At 34.9% G+C, this 13400-nt stretch overlaps 1 long non-coding RNA gene and 1 other non-coding gene across 12 annotated transcripts in view; both read right to left on the bottom strand.

The window, feature by feature from the left end:
• The window catches only part of LOC120086867 (uncharacterized), a 28377-nt gene extending 17100 nt beyond the window's left edge, over positions 1–11277 (bottom strand). For 2 of the 11 annotated variants that reach the window (XR_016532452.1, XR_016532450.1), the window contains exons 1-3: positions 10862–11224; positions 8487–8594; positions 7998–8125 (exon numbers count right to left, since the gene is read on the bottom strand). This is a non-coding gene — a long non-coding RNA (uncharacterized LOC120086867). Of the gene's footprint in view, positions 1–7997; positions 8126–8486; positions 8595–10861 lie in introns of all 11 variants that reach the window. The other 9 variants (XR_016532458.1, XR_016532455.1, XR_016532460.1 and 6 more) reach the window with 8 other exon arrangements.
• On the bottom strand, positions 1717–1822 carry LOC120087374 (small nucleolar RNA R71). The gene has a single exon (XR_005484512.1). It is a non-coding gene; the product is annotated as a small nucleolar RNA R71 (small nucleolar RNA).
• Positions 11278–13400: the final 2123 nt, after the last annotated feature.

The following is a 13400-nucleotide window of genomic DNA, read 5'->3' as shown; positions in this document are numbered from 1 at the left end:
ATATTGCACTAATAGTAACTTTTTTATTATTATTTTTTTTTTTGCAGCTTTCAACCTCTGTGCACTGCCTCTCCTTTGGTAAGGGAAGAAGCGGGCGTCGTATGAGCGAAGGACAAGTTTCTGAGCTCAATTACGACCCAGAGACTGAGAGAATATTCCGAAGAAGAAGAAGAAACAATCACCAACAACAACAAGAGAGAAATCCCAACATGGTGGAGCAACTGGAAGATAGAGTACCAAACGCAAATATCATGGCAAACCCCATTCTCCTGGCGAACGATCGCAATAGAACCATCTGGGACTATGCGTCGCCCAACCTTTATGATTTCTCATCAGGAATCATGAGGCCAGCCTTGGACGGACCGAGGTTCGAGATGAAGCCGGTTATGCTGCAGATGATTCAAACGATCGGATAGTTTGGTGGAAGGCATGGCGAGCATCTGCACGCCTATCTCTGGAGTTTTAATGAAATCTGCAATACTTTTGTGTTCCCAAACATCTCAGCTGAGGAGGTTCAACTAACGTTGTTCCCATTTTCGCTATGTGACCAAGCAAGAAAATGAGCCTATTCTCTTGAACCATGGGAGATAACGGCTTGGGAATAAGTAGTAGAGAAATTCATGAAGAAGTACTTCCCCCCGACAGAGAACGCAAGAAGGAGGAAGTTGATTACAAATTTTGAACAATATATTGACGAATTGCATAACTTGAATGCAATCTTAGGAAGTGTTAGCTAAATCCCTTCTCAACCCGTTCCCCGCATACTCATTGTAACTTTCACTGTCATCAACTTTTTACTCAATTCCACCACATAGGATTTATACTTTAAACCACATACCAACCAACTTATTGTTTTTGTCACCGCAAAGGAATCAAAATTTACCATCGCATATTGTCTCAGTAGTCCCTGTGTTCGACCTTGGACTTACCAAGAAACCTAGTAAGGTTTATACTTGGATTTTACTGGGAAACTTGCATGTGCAATGCATAGTTCATCACCACAATTTCATACCATTATTTCATCACATTCACAAGCCATCAAGTTTTTGGCAGCGTTGGCGGGGACTACGACAGTACATATTGTGTTAACAGTAACTTTTTGTTTTTTTTTTTGCAGCTTTCAACCTTTGTGTACTGCCTCTCCTTTGGTAAGGGAAGAAGCGGGCCTCGTATGAGCGAAGGACAATTCCTGAGCCCAATTACGACCCAAAGATTGAGAGAACTTTCCGAAGAAGAAACGATCGCCGACAACAACAAGAGAGAAGTCCCAACATGGCGGAGCAACTTGAAGATAGAGTACCAAACGAAAATATCATGGCAAACCCCATTCTCCTGGCGAACGATTGCAATAGGACCATCCAGGACTATGCGTCGCCCAACCTTTATGATTTCTCACCAGAAATCATGAGGACAGCCTTGGACGAACCGAGGTTCGAGATAAAGTCGGTTATGCTGCAGATGATTCAAATGGTCGGACAGTTTGGTGGAAGGCATGGCGAGCATTTGCACGCCTATCTTTAGAGTTTTAATGAAATCTGCAATACTTTTGTGTTCCCAAGCATCTCAGCTGTGGAGGTTCGACTAACGTTGTTCCCATTTTCGCTATGTGACCAAGCAAGGAAATGAGCCTATTCTCTTGAACCATGGGAGATAACGTCTTGGGAATAAGTAGTAGAGAAGTTCATGAAGAAGTACTTCCCCTGGACAGAGAGCACAAGAAGGAGGAAGTTGATTACAAATTTTGAACAAGATATTGACGAATCGCTCAGTGATGCCTGGGAGAGGTTTAAAGACTGGTACGAGATTGTCCGCACAATGGCTTACTTGATTGTCTCCAAATGGAATTTTTCTATCACGGTTTGAACCCTGCATCACAGACGGCTGCAAATGCAGCAGCAGCTGGATGTTTGCTCGACAAAACATATGACGAAGCTAAAAATATACTTGATTGCATTTCAAAGAATCGCGAAGACTGGAAGGAAAGCGATCAAAGGCTTAGAATTAAAGAAGGTGATGCAAGGAATGAGGTCATCCCATCCCTACAAAATAAAATGAATGCAATGATGAATCTAATGTAAGGCATCACAATCAGTAGCCTGGGACCGCATAAGGGGCAGGTCAACGCAATCGATCAAACGATCGCAAGTTGTGCCACTTGCGGAAAAGTCCATGCGATGGAAGAATGTCCGAGGAATCCGCAATCTATATGCTTTGTAAAGAACAACCCTTTCTCCAACACTTACAACCCTGGGTGGAGAAACGACATCAATTTTGCATGAAAAAATCAACAACAAAATTTCAACCTATGGCGCAAAAAGAAAGGTCGCTAGGATTTTTCCCGCGATCAAATAGTGAATCACAAAATCAAGCTAGCAGCTCACAGGCACCACAATCTTCATCTCTGGAGAGCCTACTAAAGCAGTATATTGAGAAAAATGAAACAGTACTCCAGAATCAGGAGATGTCTATCCACAATCTCGAAATTCAGATAGGATAGATTACAGGCGAGCTCAAAAGTAGATCGCAAGGGGCGTTGCCGAGTTCAACTGAGCTCCCGTGCAATTCAGGGAATACGAGAAAGAAGCAGTGTCAAGTTGTGATGTTTTTAAGCGGAAAACAGTAGCGGAAAAGAAGAAGGATCCCAGCTGGACTATTCTAGTTGCGATGGAATCAAAGACCCCGTTGACTTAAGAAGAACTAGAAGAGAATGAGATGATGGAACCGAAAGTTGCATCCACTTCCAAACCTAGGGAACAGGAAACCGTGAAAATACATCTACCACCATTTCCTCAGAGACTTAAGAAGAAGAAAAATGATGAAGTGCAGTATCATCGCTTCATGGACATGCTGAAACAGTTACATATCAACATCCCTTTCATTGAAGCGATTGACCAAATTCCAAAATATGCGAAGTTTCTGAAAGACATGGTGACGAAGAAAAGGAGCACGGGTAAGTTCACAACGGTGGTGTTAACACAAAATTCAAACACCATCATTCCACCAAAAATGCGCGACCCCGAAAGTTTCTCAATACCCTGCTCAATTGGAGGGATATATATAAGTCAAGCGCTTTGCGATCTCGGGGCCAGTATCAACTTAATGCCCCTTTCAATTTTTAAACAGTTGAATGTGGGGCAGCTGGCGCCCACAACGGTGACTCTCCAGTTGGCAGATAGGTCCCTAGTTCATTCAGAAGGGAAGGTGAAGGATGTCCTGGTCTCGATTTGACAAATTTATATTACCAGCAGACTTCATCATCCTCGATTATGAAGCGGACAAGGATGTACCCATCATTTTGGGACTACCATTTTTATCCACTGGTCGTGCTCAGTTTGATGTGTACAAGGGAGAGATCACGCTGAGTGTGAATGGAAAGAAACTCAGGTTTGACATTATTAAAGCCATGAAGTATCCAGAAGAAGAAGTCCTAACAGATTTCGACAATAAACCTAGTTGTTATGAAGAAGAAAAGTTTGAAGATGAAGATGAAAGAGAGTTTGCGACCGCATCCATAGTAACCTGCAATGCGATCGTGGAAACAACAACCAAAAGAGAAAAACTGACGTTGAATAAAGAGAGAAAAACACAACAACCATCCTCAGAACAACCACCCACTGTGGAATTAAAAACCTTACCAAGCCACCTGAAGTATGCTTTTCTGGGGCAAAATGAAACTCTACCAGTAATAATTTCCTTTTTGCTTCAAGAAGAACAAGAGCATGCACTGCTGAGCATCCTAAAAAAGTAGATAAAAGCAATAGGATGGACGCTAGCAGATTGATAACTTATAGAAATACAAGTTATTTATGTCACTTTATCTAGATATTGTGGCCAAAAGTTAGTAAATATGCACCTATTGTATGAAAATTAGCCTAGTATTACAATAATTATAAATGTTTACAATTTCACCCACTAACACCATAAAGATGGAAGACAAGCCGAATTTTACACTATTTTTCAGGAGACTAAGTCACCGCTTGCGCTAAAGGCTCACGGGGAACTGATCAATGCATCTTTGTCACATTGCATCCATCAATCAACAATGAAGAGATGATTACCGCAATGACGGCGCAACGCGACAGTCGGTCCAGAGTTGTGTTTCAACTACATGTGGTAATAAAAACAACACCGCAAGTGAACCTAAGATCGAAAGATGCAGCTGAGCATGCAAAAGTGGAGGATTGAGACACGTGTACAACTAACGGTTGTGCAGAATTGACGGTCTGATTACACAACAGAATGAATAATATCCCTCCATCTTCGAAATTACCATAACAATCAAGTGGGGACCAAAAGGCCGGACTCAAAGATCTGTACCTATAATACCCCATTAATTTCAGAGAAAAGATATGCTACTTGATACGGGGCTAAGTACTGCTTGATTATAGAGAAAAGGTTGAGCTGAGTGCTTAAGAGAAAAAATCCGGGAAGAAGACGAGATAAGTCCGAGAGGTGAATCTTAGATTTAATCTGTCAAACACCTGATTGAAAGCTCTGTGGAAAGATCCCTACTACCAGTGGAGTAGGCCTGAGAGGGAAGCTCTTCCTACCATCAAATCCATCCTTTCTAGCAAGTAGATCTCCATCAAATTTGTGCCAAGACATTGGCACTTGTTTGTATCTATTCTATCTCTTTCATCGTTGTATTTCACATTCTCTTTATCTCTTCATTCACACACCATGTATCAAATGCTTAATAGAGATATTAAATGTTTCGATAGCTTTCATTTATCATTTTCTGTCTATTTCCGTTCACCCGTCAATCACTTTCTTCATGATATCTTTTTAATTCCCTGATAAGCAATGTGAATTGACCAAATACTTAGTATGTATTAGAGATATAAAATGCGTTTAACTAAGGCATGCTAAACGACATATTCACCTGTGAGAGCAGAAGTGAAGATGTCATTCTGATCTTTCGAGAGAAGGTCAGAAGAATGCGTTAACTAAAGCGAGTAGTACTTCCAGACATGGAAGCAACCTTGCGTTCATTACGTTAGTCTCTGTTTCACCACAGACATGTGGGAGCGTGGCCGATCACTGAGAGGCGAACGCCAAGAGAAGAGCGGAACAGTATCTGTAGCTTCAATGCAATTAAGAAATTGCGTTGTTTATATTATTTGTCTTTCTCTTTCTATTTCTGTTCATAAGACTTGCTGCCGCATCCTACGTCTTTGCATAACTTTCACAGCCAGCCTTGATGCCAGCATCTTGTACATGAAGCCTGTATCTTGTATCATCTAGCTTAGGTTTACTGTATTTTTATGTTATTATCGCATCTTTACTGCTTTCCTTTATTTTATTGCAATTTATATAACTGTACGAACATGCACTTTTAAAGATTGAAAACCTGGTCGCATATATCATGAACGTACACAATAACCTAAACTAGTCCTCGTGTTCGACCTCAGATCACGCCGAGAAACTTGCAGAGAAATTACACTTGGTTCCATTGTAAGGAAACTTGTGACAGCGCATGGCATACTACATGAACATCCATAATTAACGCATATTTAGAAGTAGTATCGCATCATCATGAGCATAGAATATCATACATCCTTAGCATCCAAAGCAAGTCCACACAGACATTAGAGGAATCAGCCCCACATATTACATGCACAGGATTTGTCTCGAGAATCAAAAAGGGTCGATCGAATATCAATGCAGACTAAACCCTGCGATACAGGAGGTCGTGAAAAAGGAGATAATCAAATGGTTGGACGCAGGCATTATTTATCCAATCGCCGACAACACGTGGGTCATGATTGCTCCTAAAGACCAAGAGAAAACACATTCACTTGCCCCTACGGAACGTTTTATTTTCGACGCATGCCGTTTGGATTATGCAATGTGTCGAGCACGTTCCAGAGGTGTATGATGGCCATCTTCTCTCAGTATCTTCAAGATTCAGTGAAAAATTTTTATGGACGACTTCTCGATGTACGGGCAAACATATGAAGTCTGTCTAAAAAATTTAGAAAAGATACTGAGGAGATGTGAAGAGATGAACTTTGTGCTGAACTGGGAGAAGTTCCACTTCATGGTGAAGGAAGGTATTGTGCTCAGGCACAAAGTCTCTAAGGAAGGGCTGGAGGTGGATAAGGCGAAGATAGAGGCCATTGAAAAGCTCCCACCTCCAGCAAATGTAAAGGCTATCAGGAGCTTCTTAGGGCATGCAAGATTTTATCGACGTTTTGTGAAGGACTTTTTGAAGATTGCTCGACCATTGAGTGCATTGCTGGAGGCCGAGAGAACTTTTAACTTTGATGAATAATGCCTCAACGCATTCAAGATACTGAAGAACGCATTAATAACCGCACCTGTGTTGATCGCACCGAACTGGACGAAGCCATTGAGTTAATGTGCAGCGCTAGCGGTTATGCGATGGGGCCAGTGCTAGCATAAAAGAAGAAAACAATGCTATACCCCATCACATATGTGAGTAGAACCTTGAACCCTGCCCAAACAAATTACACTAACACTGAAAAATAACTTCTTGCGGTGATCTTTGTGCTGGAGAAATTCAGAGCTTACTTGCTAGGATCCAAAGTGATCGTTTACACTAACCACTCAACAATCAAATATTTAATGACAAAGAAAGATGCAAAGTCGAGGTTGATTTGATGGGTTCTCCTCCTTCAAGAATTCAACATGGAAATCATTGGTCGCAAGGGGACATAAAACCAGGTTGCGTACTACCTATCAAGATTAGAAAATCTTGAAGTCACCCGCAACCAGTCGGAGGTGAACGCAACCATCCCAGATGAGTAGCTGTTCAAAATTGAAGAGTTATCATCGTATGTAGATGTGGTCAATTATCTGGTTTGTGAACAATTTCCTGAGAACTACACAGCCCACCAAAAGAGGTGGCTCAGACACGAATGTAAATCATATTATTGAGACGAGCTAAATCTTTACAAGAGGGGGTCAGACCAGATTTTGCACCTATGCGTACCAGAAGCTGCTCACCAGCGCATACTATCTCAATGCCATATTCACCGTATGGTGGACATTTTGGAGGTCAACGCACTACAGCAAAGGTGTTACAAAGTGGATATTTTTGGCTAACTTTATTGACGCAAGAGACTACTCAATGAAATGTGACTGATGCCAACGCACGGGAAACATTTCATGGAAGAATGCGATGCCCATGAATATTATCTTAGAATTGGAGCTATTTGACGTATGGGGCATAGACTTTATAGGGCCATTTCCACCATCAAATGGTCACAAATACATTCTATTGGCCGTCGATTATGTTTCAAAATGGGTTGAAACGGTATCGTGCGTTGCAAGCGATGCGGTGGTAGTCTCCAAGTTCTTGCGAAAAAATATCTTCACTCGTTTTGGCACCCCAAGTGCCATAATAAGTGATGAAGGCTCCCACTTTGTTAATAACATCATCAACAAATTGTTGCTCAAGTATAATATCCACCATAAGGTTGCCACCGCATACCATCCACAGACAAACGGCCAAGCTGAGGTGTCCAATAGAGAAATCAAGCTGATCTTAGAGAAGGTGGTGAAGCCTTCATGCAAAGATTGGGCAAGGAAGCTGGACGATGTAACTTTCTCAACCCATTTCTCGCATTTCAAATTATGGTTTGTATAATTATGTTCAATATAATTAATGTTTAATTTATTGAAATTAAACAAAATTGGAGAGTTTATAACATTTAATTATTGATTTAATGTTTAAAATTAGGTGTTTGATTAATTTAATATTTGATATTAAATTATTATTTAAATTTATTTAATTAATTAAAATCAAATTAATTTTCATTCAAATTCAGAAGATGAATTTTTGAATTTTGAATTTAATTAATTTTGAATTAATTAAAATGAAAATTAAAAAATTAAACACAGTGGGAAATTCCAATTTCTTTTAAATTGGATGTGTTTTATCAATAGATAAACACCTAGCCCACTTAATCTTTGACCTTGAAGTGGCATTGACTGAGACTTATAAGTGTATGCATGAATAAGATTCATGAAACCTCTCCAATTTCTCTGGTACAAAAGAGATTTTGCTGGAAAATTGAATTTGCTGCAGAAAAGTTCTCTTCATCTCAAACCCTCTCCAATTTTCCTCTTCAATTCACTTCATTCTTGAGTTCCACCAAAGCTGAAAATAGTAAGGAATATCTCTTGATAGTTCGTTAAGAATTCGTAGAGAGCAACCTAGATTTGGAGGATTCTTCAAAGATTTGTTTTCTTGAAATCCTATTATGTGAAAATATATTTTTGCATGCTATTTAGAATTCAAATTAAGCGTAATTAGAGTATTTATTGATTCTGATTGCTTCCGTTGCATGTTAATTTATCCTATCAGAATAGGATTGAAAATCAGCTCAGTTGGCAAAATAACAGCATCACCATCCAATCTTTATGTATATACCTCTGCTCTATCAAACAAAATTCCAGAAGAAATGTCATTATTCACAATCTTTATGTAAAGACCTCTGGATTGAAAAGAATAATTGCACCTTCAGAGACATATATAAAAGCAATGTCAAGCTTTGAGAGGACATTTGCAACCTCTCGGGTAGATGGTCTCATAGGTCGAAGTTGCTCAAAGCCTATAGTCCATCTTCCTATGATGAAAGTGTTAAGAATTGTGTCAATTTAGTTGAGATATTCGGTACATCTACTGTCTCATATTGTACCTTCTTCTAAAAAATTTTGTTTTTATTTTTTGAAATTTGACTAAGAATTCAATCGGTACTTAAGAAGATGAAAATTTTTGTAAAAAATTATGAGAAAAAATAGGCTTAATTTTAAAAAACCAAATGAGACACAAATGATTATAATCCAAATAGAGCCTATAACTATTTTTAATTTTTGGTTTCTTAAGTCTTGAAAACTAAACGAATATCAATTATGTTTCCTATTATGGTCATCACCTAGGTTAAGAAACACCTGGATTTTTGTTCAATTTATTTATTTTTTTTTTATTAAAAAGAAACTTTTTTAAATTACTTGTTGTTTTATCAGAAAAAATGAGGGTAACAATAGATAGCAAAACATAGAACCCAAATTTTTTTAGAATGTGCATTTGACTCTTAAGTTTTCAAAATTAACTTTTTAGTCTTCAAATTTTTAAAAACAGAAAGGTTGTTTTAAAACTGTAGCAAAATGACTATATATTATTAGGATTGTTTTCAAATAAAGAAAAATGAGTCAACTTATTTACAAATATAGCAAGTTGTCACAGTCTATTACTGATAGATCACGATAGATTTCTCACTGAGTGATAGAAGTCTAACGCAGTATATTGTACATTTTGCTATACTTGAAAATAGTATCAGCAATTTTACCATTTAAAACAATGACTCTAAATATTATTATTTAAATAATTTTAAAAATTTATCTATTATCTCTAAAATTAATTTTTAAATTAGTTGTCAAATTTAAAACGTCATATAATTAATTTAAAAATAAAAGATTATTTCAAGGACCTTTTAAAACTATTCATAGAAATCTGGGGATTAGAAAAGTATATTTTGAAACTTATGGACTAAATGTACTTATTCTTTAAAAAAAAAAAAAAAAAAAAAAAAAAAAAAAAAAAACTTGAAAGCTACAAAACTACGCTTTGGAAACTTGATCAAACACATATTTTTTTCAAGTGAGAGAATAAGAAGATAACTTTTCCTTTTAAATCTCATACAAAATTTCGAAGAGTAAAAGCCTTCAAATTTTCAAAGTTAAAAAGAAATTGGCAACAAATAAAAAACTCGAATGAAGATGAAAACATAAATGAAAGGTTAAAAGAATTCGAGATTAAGTTTAACTAATGAATATACACTACAAGAATTTTTATCTATTCTAATTTTTTTTTGACACATTCATTTTTGTTGGCGTAGATATATTTATCTCGACAAAAATTTAATGCATCGGCCAAAATAGAGTAACGTGCATATTTTCTTAAAAAATTTATGTCGACAAAAAAACTTTTCTTGACAAAAATATGCGTGGAAAAAAATCTTTAAAAATCCCTTCTTCTTTCCCCCTAATTTTTTGGTTTCTTTTCTTTTCCTTTCTCTCTCTCTTTTCCCCCTTCTTTTCTTTTCCTTTCTCTTTATCTTTTCCCCCACTTATATAACGATGTGTTTGGATGGGTCTTTCAATTGTTTATCTTTAAAAATAGGTCATTTGAACAAAAATATGTGGTCATTAGAAATGGCTTCTCAAAAGGAGAATTTGAGATAAAAAGTCATTTTGAGTATAATATTTGAAACCAACTTTTAAAAGAAACTCGAAAGTATTTAATAGAATGACAAAAATAACCGGTCTATCAATAGTTGGAACAAAAAAAAATGTCAAAGGGCCAAAGGATCATGAGTTCAATCCATGGTGACTACCTACCTAAGATTTAATATCCTATAGGTTTTCTTGACACCCAAATGTTTGTAGAGTCAGGTGGGTTGTCTAGTGAGATTAATCGAAGTATTTGTAAGTTGACCCAGACACTCACGGATATATATAATATTAGCAAAATTTGATCACAGTTGATCACCCTGTTTTAACTAGAATTTGAATTTTAATAGTTTTTGTAACTAATTGTCACTCATGGTAATTTGACATTAACAATAGAAATTTGAGTATAGGGTAAACCATATACAAAATTTCTATAAAAACACTTTGAGAGAATGTAACTAATTTTAAACAACTTTTATAAGCTTAAAGACTTCCGCCCCAGGCAATCTAAAGATGCCTAGTACTAGAATATAAAGATTTTCAATTCTAACCTATTTCTTAAGTTTGTGGTGAGTTTACTAGTATACACACTAGGGAGTTTGGCATTGTAGTTTAATAAAAAAACAAAGAACACGAGATTAATTCATAAGCTCTTTCAAACCTGAAAAAATCCGAACTCTTGAGAAGCGTCGAGAATTTTTTCAACGAGTCGGGCTCGGTCGTGCGTGGCAAGATCGATCACCGGAATGATCTTCCTCATGGGAACGCCAAGCCTCTTCTCCGACGAATACGCACAACTTTCTAACACACATTCAAACATCTATCCAATTAGACATAAACTTCACCTCTCCCATGCTTATTGATATGGTATATATGAAAAATGGAGGCTCTATTATATACATATAGTAGTGAGGTTTCTTATTTTAGTTGGCTTCTCACATGTTCAGCCATTAAATGGATATGCAAGTTGTTGTAATAGAAGATTTCTAATTTGAACATAGAGAAAATTGATTTGATAATCTTGAGGGAAAGGTTTTTCAAATAAATGCATCAATAATGCAATTGCCATTATCTTGTCTGAAAGATTAGTTTTCCTTGAAAGTTCTATCCCTTATTTCGTTACTTAAAAAGTTCTGTTTGGTAATCATTTTATTATTTTTTTTAAAAAAATTAAATCTGTAAATATTATTCTTATCTCCAACTTTCATATTTTATTATCTACTTTTTGCCAATAATTTAAAAAAACTAAGCCAAAATTTGAAAGCTACTTTTTTTAGTTTTTCAAATTTTGGCTTGGTTTTTTAACTATGGGTGGAAAGTAGATAGTAAAGAAAGAAAATTGGAGGTGGAACTAATGTCAATAGACTTAATTTTCAAAAACAAAAATAAAAAACAAATTGGTTACCATACGGGGTCTAAGTTTTTTGCTTTCATTAGCTGAGTTGGGTAAAAGATAAAGGAAATTAGGTTACTTATTTGGTAAACATCAGATAAGGGTCTCGTTTGATAACCAATTGATTTTTTATATTTAGTCCTTGAAAATCAACTTTATAAATACTACTTCTCAATAGTTTTTTTAAAATTATTTTGGTGTTGAAATTCGACTAAAAATTCAGGTATTTAATTTGAAAATGATCATAAAAATCTTGATAACAAAACTTACAAAAACAATGAAAGTTTTGAAAAACCAAATGAATATAATGGGATGCATAAGAAATGACTGGATTTTAATTACTTTGTACAACCCTATAAACCCTAATTTCCGAAAACATATCATTTTTCCTGATTCAAGATCCAAAAGAAAATGTGTCACATCTGTAGGTAGGAAAGCTTTGTATGAACAACCTAGAATTATATTATGGTAAAACTTGTAACTAAAGTTATAAAAAAAATTAAATTAATTTAATAATAATAATAATAATAATAATTAATAATAAGGTTAAAAAACCATTTTTGGTCCTTAAACTTTCATGAAAGAAATAATTTAGTCCCTAAACTTTGATTTGTAGCGATTTAGTCTCTCTACTTTTAGTTTTGTAACAATTTGGTCCTTGAACTTTAAATATAACCATTTAATCCTTATATTTTCAAATTTGTAACAATCTAGTCCCCAAGATTAAAAAAAAAATAATCAAAATTTGATGTTAATTTTTATTATTTTATGATGTAGACTTTGTATTTTATAAAAGTATTGAGTCTCTAATTAGTCTACCGGTTTATTTATCCAATAAATCCCATTAAATCTTAACATTAATTTATATAATAGGGACTAAATTGTTACAAATTTGAAAGTATAAGGATTAAATTGTTACATAGTAAAGTTTAGGGACTAAATTGTTTATTTTACGAAAGTTTAAGGACTAAAGTTGATTTTTAACCTATAATTATTATTATTTATTTAGTGAACATCTCACTTGAAGTCAATAATATATATTTTAATGATTTAAATACTAGTTTGGTCCCTGCATTTTTTGTTTTAGTTCATATTAGTCTCTATACTTTTAACTTTTGTTCATTTTGGTCTATGTATTTTAAAAAAGTTCATTTTCATCATTGTATTTTCAAAAAGTAACCATATCAGTCCTTCATTTTCATTCACTTCATTTTTTAGTGATCAATATAGACACTTTTTAAAAGTTTAAGAATTAAAATGAATCAAAATTATAAGTACAAAGACTAAAATGAACACTTTGAAACTACATAGACTAAAATGAATGAAAGTTGAAAGTATAGTTTCCAAAATAAATATTTTAAAAATATAAGGACTAAAATGAATCATAACAAAAAAATAAAATAAAATACGGGAACCAAAATATATGATTTAGGCATCTCAAATTTTATTTTTAAAATTAATGCTATTTGTTGAAAAAAAATAAGAAATAAGAAATAAGAGAAAGAGAAAGAGAGAGATTATATTTTACGCAAGAGATAATTGTGGAGTTAAAACAAATTATGACTAGATATCTTCTTTTAAAGAATTAACTTTTTTTTTTTTTTTTTTAATTTATATCTCCTTCCACTTGCTGTAAATTGTGGCCTTAAAACACGCTGTAAATTTGTAATAAAGAGAGAATCTTTTCTATTTTCAAAGGTAAATTTCTTTTCAAGTGTTTTTTCCTTTTTAATAAAAGAAAAAATATACTTTCGTTCGTCTTTTTCTCCATATATATATATATATATATATATATATATTATTTAAC

This window comes from Benincasa hispida, chromosome 9, assembly GCF_027475165.1.
Source record: "Benincasa hispida cultivar pf3 chromosome 9, pf3_genome.v1.1, whole genome shotgun sequence".
NCBI lineage: Eukaryota > Viridiplantae > Streptophyta > Magnoliopsida > Cucurbitales > Cucurbitaceae > Benincasa > Benincasa hispida.
This window is presented reverse-complemented; position numbering and strand designations above follow the sequence as displayed.